Here is a 10,060-nt window from a genome sequence, read left to right on the forward strand (position 1 = left end):
TTGCCCTCTTTCTGGGATCTCTTCCAATTTTCTGTCCACGGCTATTTTCGTTCATTGTAGTTAAAGTGGTAACACAATTTAAAGCTGTAACAGCAGTCAGTGAAGTGACCATTTTCTTCCTTTGGGCTTGTCTCTGCAGCTGTCGACTTTCTGTGCTGAGTTTCCCACATTTTCTGAGTTTGGCGGGCTCTCCAGCAATCATGGGGCATGTTTTCAAGGCAGGAGCATTTCTTTGCTCTGGGATTCTCTTATTTCCTCTTTTACCTCTGCAGGTCCTATTCTGGAACTTTGGGGGCTGGCTGCAGCTCCTGGCTCTGTCTCTGTGGTTTTTCCCATGCTTTTCGGGATCCCCCCCAATAGTGGGCCTTTTCATTTCTTCCTTGTTTAAAAAAACAAAGCAGTGATTTCTTTTTATTAAACTGTGCAGATGTTTTTTTAATTCTGTGAATGTGCTGCGCTTTGAAGGTTTTGACAGGCTCATGGTCTGATTGGGGCCCTTTTTTTTCAAATTTAAAGCTACAGTATTTTTGTCTTAAACTTAGCAGGTCTCTTTTTTAACTCTGCAGGTTTCTTTTCTTTAAACTCTTCAGGTTCTTCTTAAGCTTTTGACTCTGCCAGCTGGCTTTTTACATTTTTTTGGTCTTTTATTTTACTTGCAGCCATTTCCAGCCCCTCTAATCTACTGAGCGTGTGGGCTTGCTACCTATTCTACAATGTGCAGCTTTGACTTTTGCTCACCATCTCATGAGCTCCAGTATTCTTCATGCTGCATCACTCAGGATCTTGCAATTTTTTATTTTTGCTCACCCATCTTCACGATCTGTCCAGTTTTTTTTTCTTTTTTACTCTGCTTCACCTGCGGTTGGGGGGAGGGATTCTTGCAATTGGACTTCCACTCATTCTGGTGGATTCCTGAACTTCTAAGTCTGTAACAAAGCTTCTTCAACTTTTTCCTCAATTTTTTCTTCTTAGGTGCATGTGTCTCTAGTTAGGCTTCAGCTGCTTTTAGTGTTTCATACCTCCAGATATTGTTCTGGGTTCATCTTTTAAAATGCTGCCACCTTTTATATCAGCGCTGAACACCATGTCAGATTATGGTACTATCTCTGATGTGATATCTTGTAGAAGCTCCCACTGCTGCCAACTTGCAGTAACTTATGATAGTGCTGATATCCCACCACTGCCACCACGCTGTGATATGGTGTCATCTGTGGTGTCTCAATGATGAGATCCTGCAGAGTTGTATATTTATACATGAACTCTTTGTTGTTAACCTTTAACTATTTACAGATTCAAGGAATAGTCATATATGGAGCTGGTAACTCCATGCAGGCTGGTTCCAGAGTGTTCTCTCTAGATTGTTCTCTCAGTCTATTACCATGTACATTACATTGACATGCAGGCACATACAACATCAAGCAACATTAGATAAGGAAAACCGTTTCCACTAGCAGAAGGGTCAGCAAATAGAAAATACAGATTTAAGATAATTGGCAAAAGAACCAGAAGGAAAATAAGAACTTTTTTGAACACAGCAAGTTGTGATGATCTGCAATGCACTTTCTGAAAGGATGGTGGAAGCAAATTCAATTATACTTTTCAAAAGGGAGTTGGTTATATACTTGCAAAGGAGGTTATAAAGAAAGAGCGGAGGAGTCAGGCCAATTGAATCTTCCAAAAAGCCAGCCAGACAAAATATGCTGAAGGTCCTTCTTCTGTGCTGTAAAATTCTATTATTGTATCCTCTGATTCTTTGTGGCCAATACTATTAAAGATCCATTAGTTGGTGACTAAATATTGTAAAGAAAGGAGGTAGCTCTGTCAAATGGAAGCCTTTGTTTGCATGTTTAATGCTGTTGGGATGATATACGTTGTTATGAAATGCTCTAACATCCACCTGGCTCCCATATATCAACCTTTATATTCAAGGAAACCTTACCACATGACCCCGGTACTACAAACTTGGTAGATACTATGGAGCACACAGCAGACAATGTCACAAATTCAAAAGCTCTGACATTAGGGGCCAAGCATATTTTCATCCACGTCTTAGCTCATGATGCTTTCACGAAAGTAATTTCTCATCTATTCAGATGATTTAAGTATGTTTGATGACAAGCTGCTGATACTCAAATGAGGGCCCTTGCGATGCGTGGGGTCAGTGACCTCTAAGAGTTTGGACTTAAACCAAAGTCACATCAATAGAACATCAGAGGGGAAGATTGTTTAGAAAACAGTTATCTTCTCACATTATAAAAAGTGGCAGGTATGAAAGCATAAAAAATTAGGCTGTATCACATCAACTAAAGCATGAATCACATTTCTGCTCCCCAGATTAAACAACATTTCTTTCAATTTCAAACAGAGGTCTAGATATCAATATTTTGTCTTAACAGTTCCTTTTATGTATACTTCATGGCTATCAACAGGTTTCGAGGAGGGCCATGGTGCAGGAGGCCATTAAAATTGAGTTATGGTGGGGGAAGGATGAGGGAGACATGAGGGTCAATGGGGTACCGTGGGGTTAGAGGCAGGGGAAGGATGATAGAGACATGGGGGACAATGAGATAGTGCACAGTTATGGGGGGGCGGTGAACAATGTAAGTCAGAGGGGATACCGAAGGTGAGGAAGCTGGAGCCCGTCATGGAAGACTAGAACAGACACAGAAGTGGGTGGATAGGAATTGAACTCTATGAATGGGAGGGGGTGCACGCAGACTCCGGAATAGGAGGGAGGGGGTTGTGCCTGTGTGGCACAAGTGGGACAGGTTGCATAGAGAGTCATGTTGGTGGGCGGGTGGCAGCTGAAGGAAGAGAGGCTGTGTTGTGATCAGTGATGAAGGAATAAGACAGCTCATTGAAAGACAGTCAGAGTCCCTGGTCTGGGACCAAGAAGTCGGAGTGAGAGATTAGAGGCAGTCCTGGGGCTTTCTGGACCTCATAGTCAGGGTATGAGATTAAAGGCAACCCTGGGGCTTTGCAGGCCATGCCACAGGGCTATGCATGGCATGTGCATTGTAGATCCGCTCCAGGGAGGGCAGGGCCTGTGCGTTCAACATGGTGTTGTAAGGTACAGCATGGTGTGCAGGGTGTGATCATAGTTGACAGGCTTGTTGAGCTGGGTACTGGGCTGCAGGTGAGATGGTCAGGGTCAGAGGAGGCAACTGCAGCTGTAAATGGGGAAAAGGGGGTTATTCAAAGCTCTCCTGGTGGGGTCGGGGTGGTGGTTCTCAACTATATGTGACCATGCACACAGCCACAAGATGGGCAGGGGTGAGGCCCACATTGGGCATGGGGACATTAACAGTGATATGTTCAGGGGGAGGACTGGAATGTCCACCACAATGACATTGGGATCCAGCGTTACTCGGGGGAGGCTGGAGAATAACCAGAAGGAGGTCTACCTGCCCATCGTGAGGTTCTAGGAAGATTGGAGGGACTCACACACTGACAGGAGGAGGGTCAAAGCTCCCTCCAAGTCTCCAAGTAGAAATGCAGCACCACTATCTTGAAACCCTGAAGTTATTGCGCAGTTTAAAATCGAAACTGGAAAAGAATCTCCTCGGGAGGTGACTGAGGCAGTGTGGGAGGAGTCCACAGCTGGACTAAGGGGCCCTTTCAGGGGACACCCTCAAACTGCTTCGAGTCACAGCATTAAAATAGAGTCAGAGCTGAGAGAAAAGATGAAGACTTCCTTGGGAAGGTGTAATTGGAGCCAATGCAGGAATCATTGGCTTCACAGTACAGTTGCTCCATTTGAACATTAACAGAGAGGTGAGTGAGAATGGGAAATGCAGGCAACTGTTAGGGAAGCACAGCTGCTGAATATCTGCCAGATCATCAATAAAAGTCTCTTATGTGCTTTCTCCAATTGGCATGGATCACGGGCCAAAGAACACTCAGTCATTGCTGAAGTGCAAGTTGAGCTTGATCAGTGCACCAGATCAGAGATTGCAGGAGGGCTTTTGGTAAGGTGGCACATTTCATCCAAACCGCTCTTCCCATGGAGACCTCGAGACACTCTCATATCGGACAATGACATCAGGGAGAATGTGGACGGACTCCTCCATTCTTTGCTCTCATCTGTTGACTGCCTCTCGCAACTCCGCCTGATTTTCTGTCATCTGTCATTGCATCTTCAGGATGTTGGAGATGGCCATTTCCAGAAGCTCATCATCTGCCTCAGACTCAATGAATGAATGCCTGATCTCCAGCAGCCCTCCAAGTGCCAGCCACCCGGAGCGGGTGAGATCATTCCTCCTCCTCTTGCACTGGATGGTATTTCTGGGGCGAGTGTCCGACGAGTTGACCTTCCTTTGCGGCCGCCTCCCGGGCCGGCGAGGTGAGGCTGGTGGGCCTCCTGGAGCCATCCCTCAGGTCGAAGACATCCCAGTGCTGCTGGACTCCACGGATGAGGGCCTCAAGGGAGTCATTACTAAACCTGGGTGCAACCTTATGGAGAAGTTTCCTGCACACAGCCGGTCTGGACAGAGTGAATGTGTGTGTTGGTGTGTCGTTTAAATATGGTGCCTAGAAGACCTTTGACCTCATTAGGTAATGGCAGGGTGAATGAATCACTGCCCGCCCTGCCATGTGATTCAGAGAGCTATTCACCAATGCATAATGAATGAGCTTCTGAGCGTGAAATCGGGGGCGATTTCCTACCCCAGCTGCCTGGCGGGAAATGCGCTCCGGAACCTGCCCATCACTGCCCATAGTCTCCAAAATGGAAAATTGCGCCCTTTGAATCAGTTTACAAAGCTGCTGAGCAGCACTGAGTGACTTAATGTTACACAGTACACATAAAATAATGCTCTGAGTTTAAACACAGTTTGACCTCCCTGATATTTTATCAGTCTGATTCGCAACCTCTCCCTGTGAGTCAGTCAAAGGCTGACTCCAACTGAGGAATAGTTTGTTTTCCCCCATCTGTCTGCTGTGCTTTCTGGGGCTGTCATGCTGGGAAATGGTACTGGTTCCAAGCATCATATATCAGTAGATTACATCTTTGAAACATTTCTGCATTGATTGGGTTTTGCATTAATAACGTTCCTGATTCCACCTGCATGGTATAAGCAAAGTGTCCTGTATTGCTGTAGTGAGGTTGAAAAGGGATACCATAAATTGTGGTGTATAATTCAACCCGATTTATAAGGCAGTCCCATTTTCTTGGCACCAAAAATCATGCGTTTGCAAATACTCGGCGTATAAGTCAACCCTCCTTTTCTGGGCTAAAAGGTCTTATTCTTGCATTAGTTGTCAATTTTTCATCCCACAATTGTGTGTTTTACTTAACTTTTACTGTAAGTTGGCACATGGGATCAAGCAGGTGGTATGGGCTGTGTTGCAAAGAAGATGCGCAGGAGTTTAAGGCACGTCCACACAGAGCAGGCCTCACATAACATGGAGAGTGATGAGCTGAAATGGGTCCTCCAGCAAAATGACTGAGGCACGAAAGCTGCTTTCAAGCTAAAAACTGTAACATTTGCTAACTCGTCGAATAACTTTGCTGCAGCGAGGGAATTTGATGTTAGTGAAAAACTGGAGTGAGAACAGAAGGAGGAGGAATCCACCCTGGAGAAGATGCCCAAGGCCAAATGTGCCCTGAAAACAAGGACCAGCCACTGGCCTGATCTTGAGAGGCATGTATCAGCTCGGGTCTTCAAAAACCACCAGAATGGTTACACCAGAAATGCAGTGCGTATGTACACTCTTAAGTGAACCAAATCAAATCCTGAACTGTGAAGATTACAGGCTAATAGCTGGCTGGTGTAGTCGCTTTATGGAACACAACTGTCCAGCGTTGTGGAAGAAGATCAATGTTGCTCAGACACTATCAAGAGGCCTCAAAGCAAAAATGACCAGTTTCCAGCGATTCCTCATCAGACAGCAGCAAGAACATGAGCACTCATGAAGTCACTTCAGCAACATGAATAAAATCCCCATAAATTTCAACATGTCCGGCGGCCAAACTGTGGAGTGGAGAGATTTGAAAACAGCTCTAGTGAAAACGATGTGATAGGAATAAGGATATGATAAGGATGTGAGAGGACAGGATTCATAATAACGCCCGCATTGCAGTTATACCAGGGCTTTAATCTCTACAGTTCAACCATTGGGTGTGTGCCTCAACAAGCCATTCAGAGATCACGTTCATACTGAATGGAATAGGTGGGTGGTTGATCCAGAAAAAAACTTTCACAAAGAGTGGGAATATGTGTGCTGCCCCGCTTGATGCTTGGTATGGTTTCATTGTCAAATCGTGGATGCTGTTTGGGCACCAAGCGTCATCAGGTCATTCAAAGAATGTGGAATATCCAAATCAATGAGTGGAGACGAAGATGATTTGTTGCAGAGGGATGATTCTGAAAGTGAAAGCACCAAATCCGACCCAGAGTGGGATCCTTACAATGATGCCACAGTGAACGTGATAAATGAACTTGATGAGCTTTTTGGCCGGAACATCCCGCTCCCGTTGGTGGTGGGCAGCCTAGCGGGGGGAGATGGGAGGGGGAAGAGAATTCAGCGGGAGGCAGGAATCGATTTCCTGCCGACATGAAATCACAGCGGGATCATCCGATGGTGTCTGTCATGGCAGATCACGAATCCCGCTGGAGGCCAGCGTGAACCCGATTTGCATCCCGCTAATTGGATGCAAAGTAAGGCCAAGCGGAATCATTCCCCCCCCCCCCCACCACCACACTCGATCCTCCATTACACCAGTGGGAAAACACGCCAGTCCGGAACACGTCTGGACAAGCGTGACATGCAGGTGCTGGGGCTTACCTCCAGGGCCTTGCTCAGGTAGTGGACATCTGAGGAGAAGATTCGGGAGCCCTGCAGCTATCGGACCCTGGAGGAGCACATGCATCACGTGCTGGATGGATCCTCATGGACTTTTCTCAACCATGAAGCAGCTCTCGGAAGGTGGGAGGTTTGCATGCAGCAGCTTCGACTTGCTGAGGCTTTGGGGCTTCATGGAATTCATCATGGACTCACACCATCTACCCTGGTCCCCGCTAATGCTTCAGGCCTGCTTCAGAACTTCACAGATTTTGCCATGGGCTGCTTCAGATTATCGGTGGGTGTGTGGGTGGGAAGAGAAGGTATAGGTGTGAGTGGGAGAGGAAGGTGTACCAGGGGAGGTTGAGGTTGGAAGTTAGGGGGGTGTCAATGTGTTTGGAGGTGGGGATGAAGGTGTCGGGGGTGTGAGGTTGGCAGGGGATGAAGGTGTCGGAGGGTTGAGGTGTGGGGGGGTGAAGGTGTTGGAGGGTTGAGGTTGAGAGGGGTGAAAGTGTCGGAGGGTTGAAGTTATGGGGGCAGTGAAAGTATCAGAGGGTTGAGGTTATGGGGAGTGAAGGTGTCGGAGGGTGAGGTTTGGAGGGGTGAAGGTGTCGGGGTGTGAGGTTGGGGGGTTAAAGGTGTCGGGGGGGTGAGGTTGGGGGGTGAAGGTATCGCAGGGTGAGGTTTGGATGGGGGGATGAAGGTGACGGGGGTGAGATTTGGAGGGGGGTGAAGGTGTCGGGGGGTGAGGTTTGGAGGGGGGGGGTGAAGGTGTCGGGGGGTGAGGTTTGGAGGCGGGGTGAAGGTGTCGGGTGGTGAGGTTTGGATGGGGGAATGAAGCTGACAGGGGGTGAGGTTTGGAGGGGGGTTGAAGGGGTCAGGGGGGTGAGGTTTGGATGGGGGGTGATGGTGTCGAGGGGGTGAGGTTGTTGGGGGGTGAAAGTGTCGGGAGGTGAGGTTGTTGGGGGGGCTGAAAGTGTCGGGAGGTGAGGTTGTTGGGGGGGTGAAGGTGTCGGGGGGTGAGATTGTTGGGGGGGTGAAGGTGTCGGGGGGTGAGATGGGGGGGGTGAAGGTGTCAGGGGGTGAGGTTTGGAAGGGGGTGTGAAGGTGTCGGGGGTGAGGTGAGGGGTGAAAGAGTTGGGGGTTGAGTATGAGGGGAGGTGAAGGTGTTGAAGAGTGAGGTTGGGGGCGTGATGGTGTCGGGGGTGAGGTGGAGGGAGTGAAGGTGTCAGGGCGTGAGGTTGGAGGGTTGAAGGTGTCGGGGGGTGAGGTTGGGGGGGTGAAGGTGTCGAGGGGGGTGAGGTTGTTGGGGGGGTGAAGGTGTCGAGGGGGGTGAGGTTGTTGGGGGGGGTGAAGGTGTCAGGGGGGTGAGGTTGTTGGGGGGGGGGTGAAGGTGTCGAGGGGGGCGAGGTTGTTGGGGGGGGTGAAGGTGTCGAGGGGGGTGAGGTTGTTGGGGGGTGAAGGTGTCCGGGGGGGTGAGGTTCTTGGGGGGTGAAGGTGTCGGGGGGGTGAGGTTGTTGGGGGTGTGAAGGTGTCGGGGGAGTGAGGTTGTTGGGGTTGTGAAGGTGTCGGGGGGGGTGAGGTTGTTGGGGGGTGAAGGTGTCGGGGGTTTGAGGTTTCGGGGGGTGAGATTTGGAGGGGGGCGTGAAGGTGTCGGGGTGAGCTGGGGAGGGTGAAGGTGTCAAGGGGTGAGGTTGTGGGGAGTGTGAATGTGTCGAGGGGTGAGGTTAGGAGGGGGCTTGAAGATGTCAGGGGTGAGATTGTGGGGGGTGTGAAGGTGTCAGGAGGTGAGCTGGGGAGGGTGAAGGTGTCAGGGGTGAGGTTGGAGGGTTGAAGGTGTTGGGATGAGATTCAGAGAGGGTGAAGGCGTCAGTGGGGGTTGAGGTTGGGAGGGGGAAGGAGGGTGTTCAGGGGGAAGAGGGAGTACAGTGGGGAGGGGGTAATGAGGGGAATGGTGCAAGTGTGGAAGTACAGGTGGAGGAGGAGGGTGTATGGGGGGAGGAGGAGGGAGTATGAGTGAGGGAGTATGGGGGAGGAGGAAGGAATACGGGTGAGGGTGAAGGGAGTATAGGGAGGAGGAGCGAGTACGGGGAGGAGGAGGGAGTATGAGGGAGGAGGAGGGAGTATGGATGAGGGAGGAGGAAGTACGGGTGAGGAGGAGGGAGTATGGGGGAGAATGGACTATGGGGGAGGGAGGAGTACAGGTGGAGGAGGAGGGTGTATGGGGGAGGAGGAGGGCGTATGGGGAGGAGGAGCGAGTACGTGGAGGAGGAGGGTGTATGGGGGAGGAGGAGGGTGTATGGGGGAGGAGGAGGGTGTATGGGGGAGGAGGAGGGAGTACGGGGTGGAGGAGGGAGTATGGGGGAGGAGGAGGGAGTACGGGGGGAGGAGGAGGGAGTATGCGGGAGGAGGAGGGCGTATGGGGGAGGAGGAGGGAGTACGGGGGAGGAGGAGGGTGTATGGGGGAGGAGGAGGGAGTATGGGGGAGGAGGAGGGTGTATGGGGGAGGAGGAGGGAGTATGGGGGAGGAGGAGGGTGTACGGGGAGGAGGAGGGTATATGGAGGAGGAGGAGGGTATACGGGGAGGAGGAGGGTGTATGGAGGAGAAGGAGGGAGTATGGAGGAGAAGGAGGGAGTATGGGGGAGGAGGAGGGAGTATGGAGGAGAAGGAGCGAGTACGGGGAGGAGGAGGGTGTATGGGGAGGAGGAGGGTCTATGGGGGAGGAGGAGTGTGTATGGGGGAGGAGGAGGGAGTATGGGGGAGGAGGAGGGAGTATGGGGGAGGAGGAGGGTGTATGGGGGAGGAGGAGGGAGTATGGGGGAGGAGGAGGGTGTACGGGGAGGAGGAGGGTGTATGGAGGAGGAGGAGGGTGTACGGGGAGGAGGAGGGTGTATGGAGGAGAAGGAGGGAGTATGGAGGAGAAGGAGGGAGTATGGGGGAGGAGGAGGGAGTATGGGGGAGGAGGAGGATGTTTGGGGGAGGAGGAGGGAGTATGAGGGAGGAGGAGGGAGTATGGGGGAGGAGGAGGGTGTATGGGGGAGGAGGAGGGAGTATGGGGGAGGAGGAGGGTGTACGGGGAGGAGGAGGGTGTATGGAGGAGGAGGAGGGTGTACGGGGAGGAGGAGGGTGTATGGAGGAGAAGGAGGGAGTATGGAGGAGAAGGAGGGAGTATGGGGGAGGAGGAGGGAGTATGGGGGAGGAGGAGGATGTTTGGGGGAGGAGGAGGGAGTATGAGGGAGGAGGAGGGTGTATGGGGGAGGAGGGTGTATGGGGGAG

Source organism: Carcharodon carcharias, chromosome 2, assembly GCF_017639515.1.
Source record: "Carcharodon carcharias isolate sCarCar2 chromosome 2, sCarCar2.pri, whole genome shotgun sequence".
NCBI classification, from domain to species: Eukaryota; Metazoa; Chordata; class Chondrichthyes; order Lamniformes; family Lamnidae; genus Carcharodon; species Carcharodon carcharias.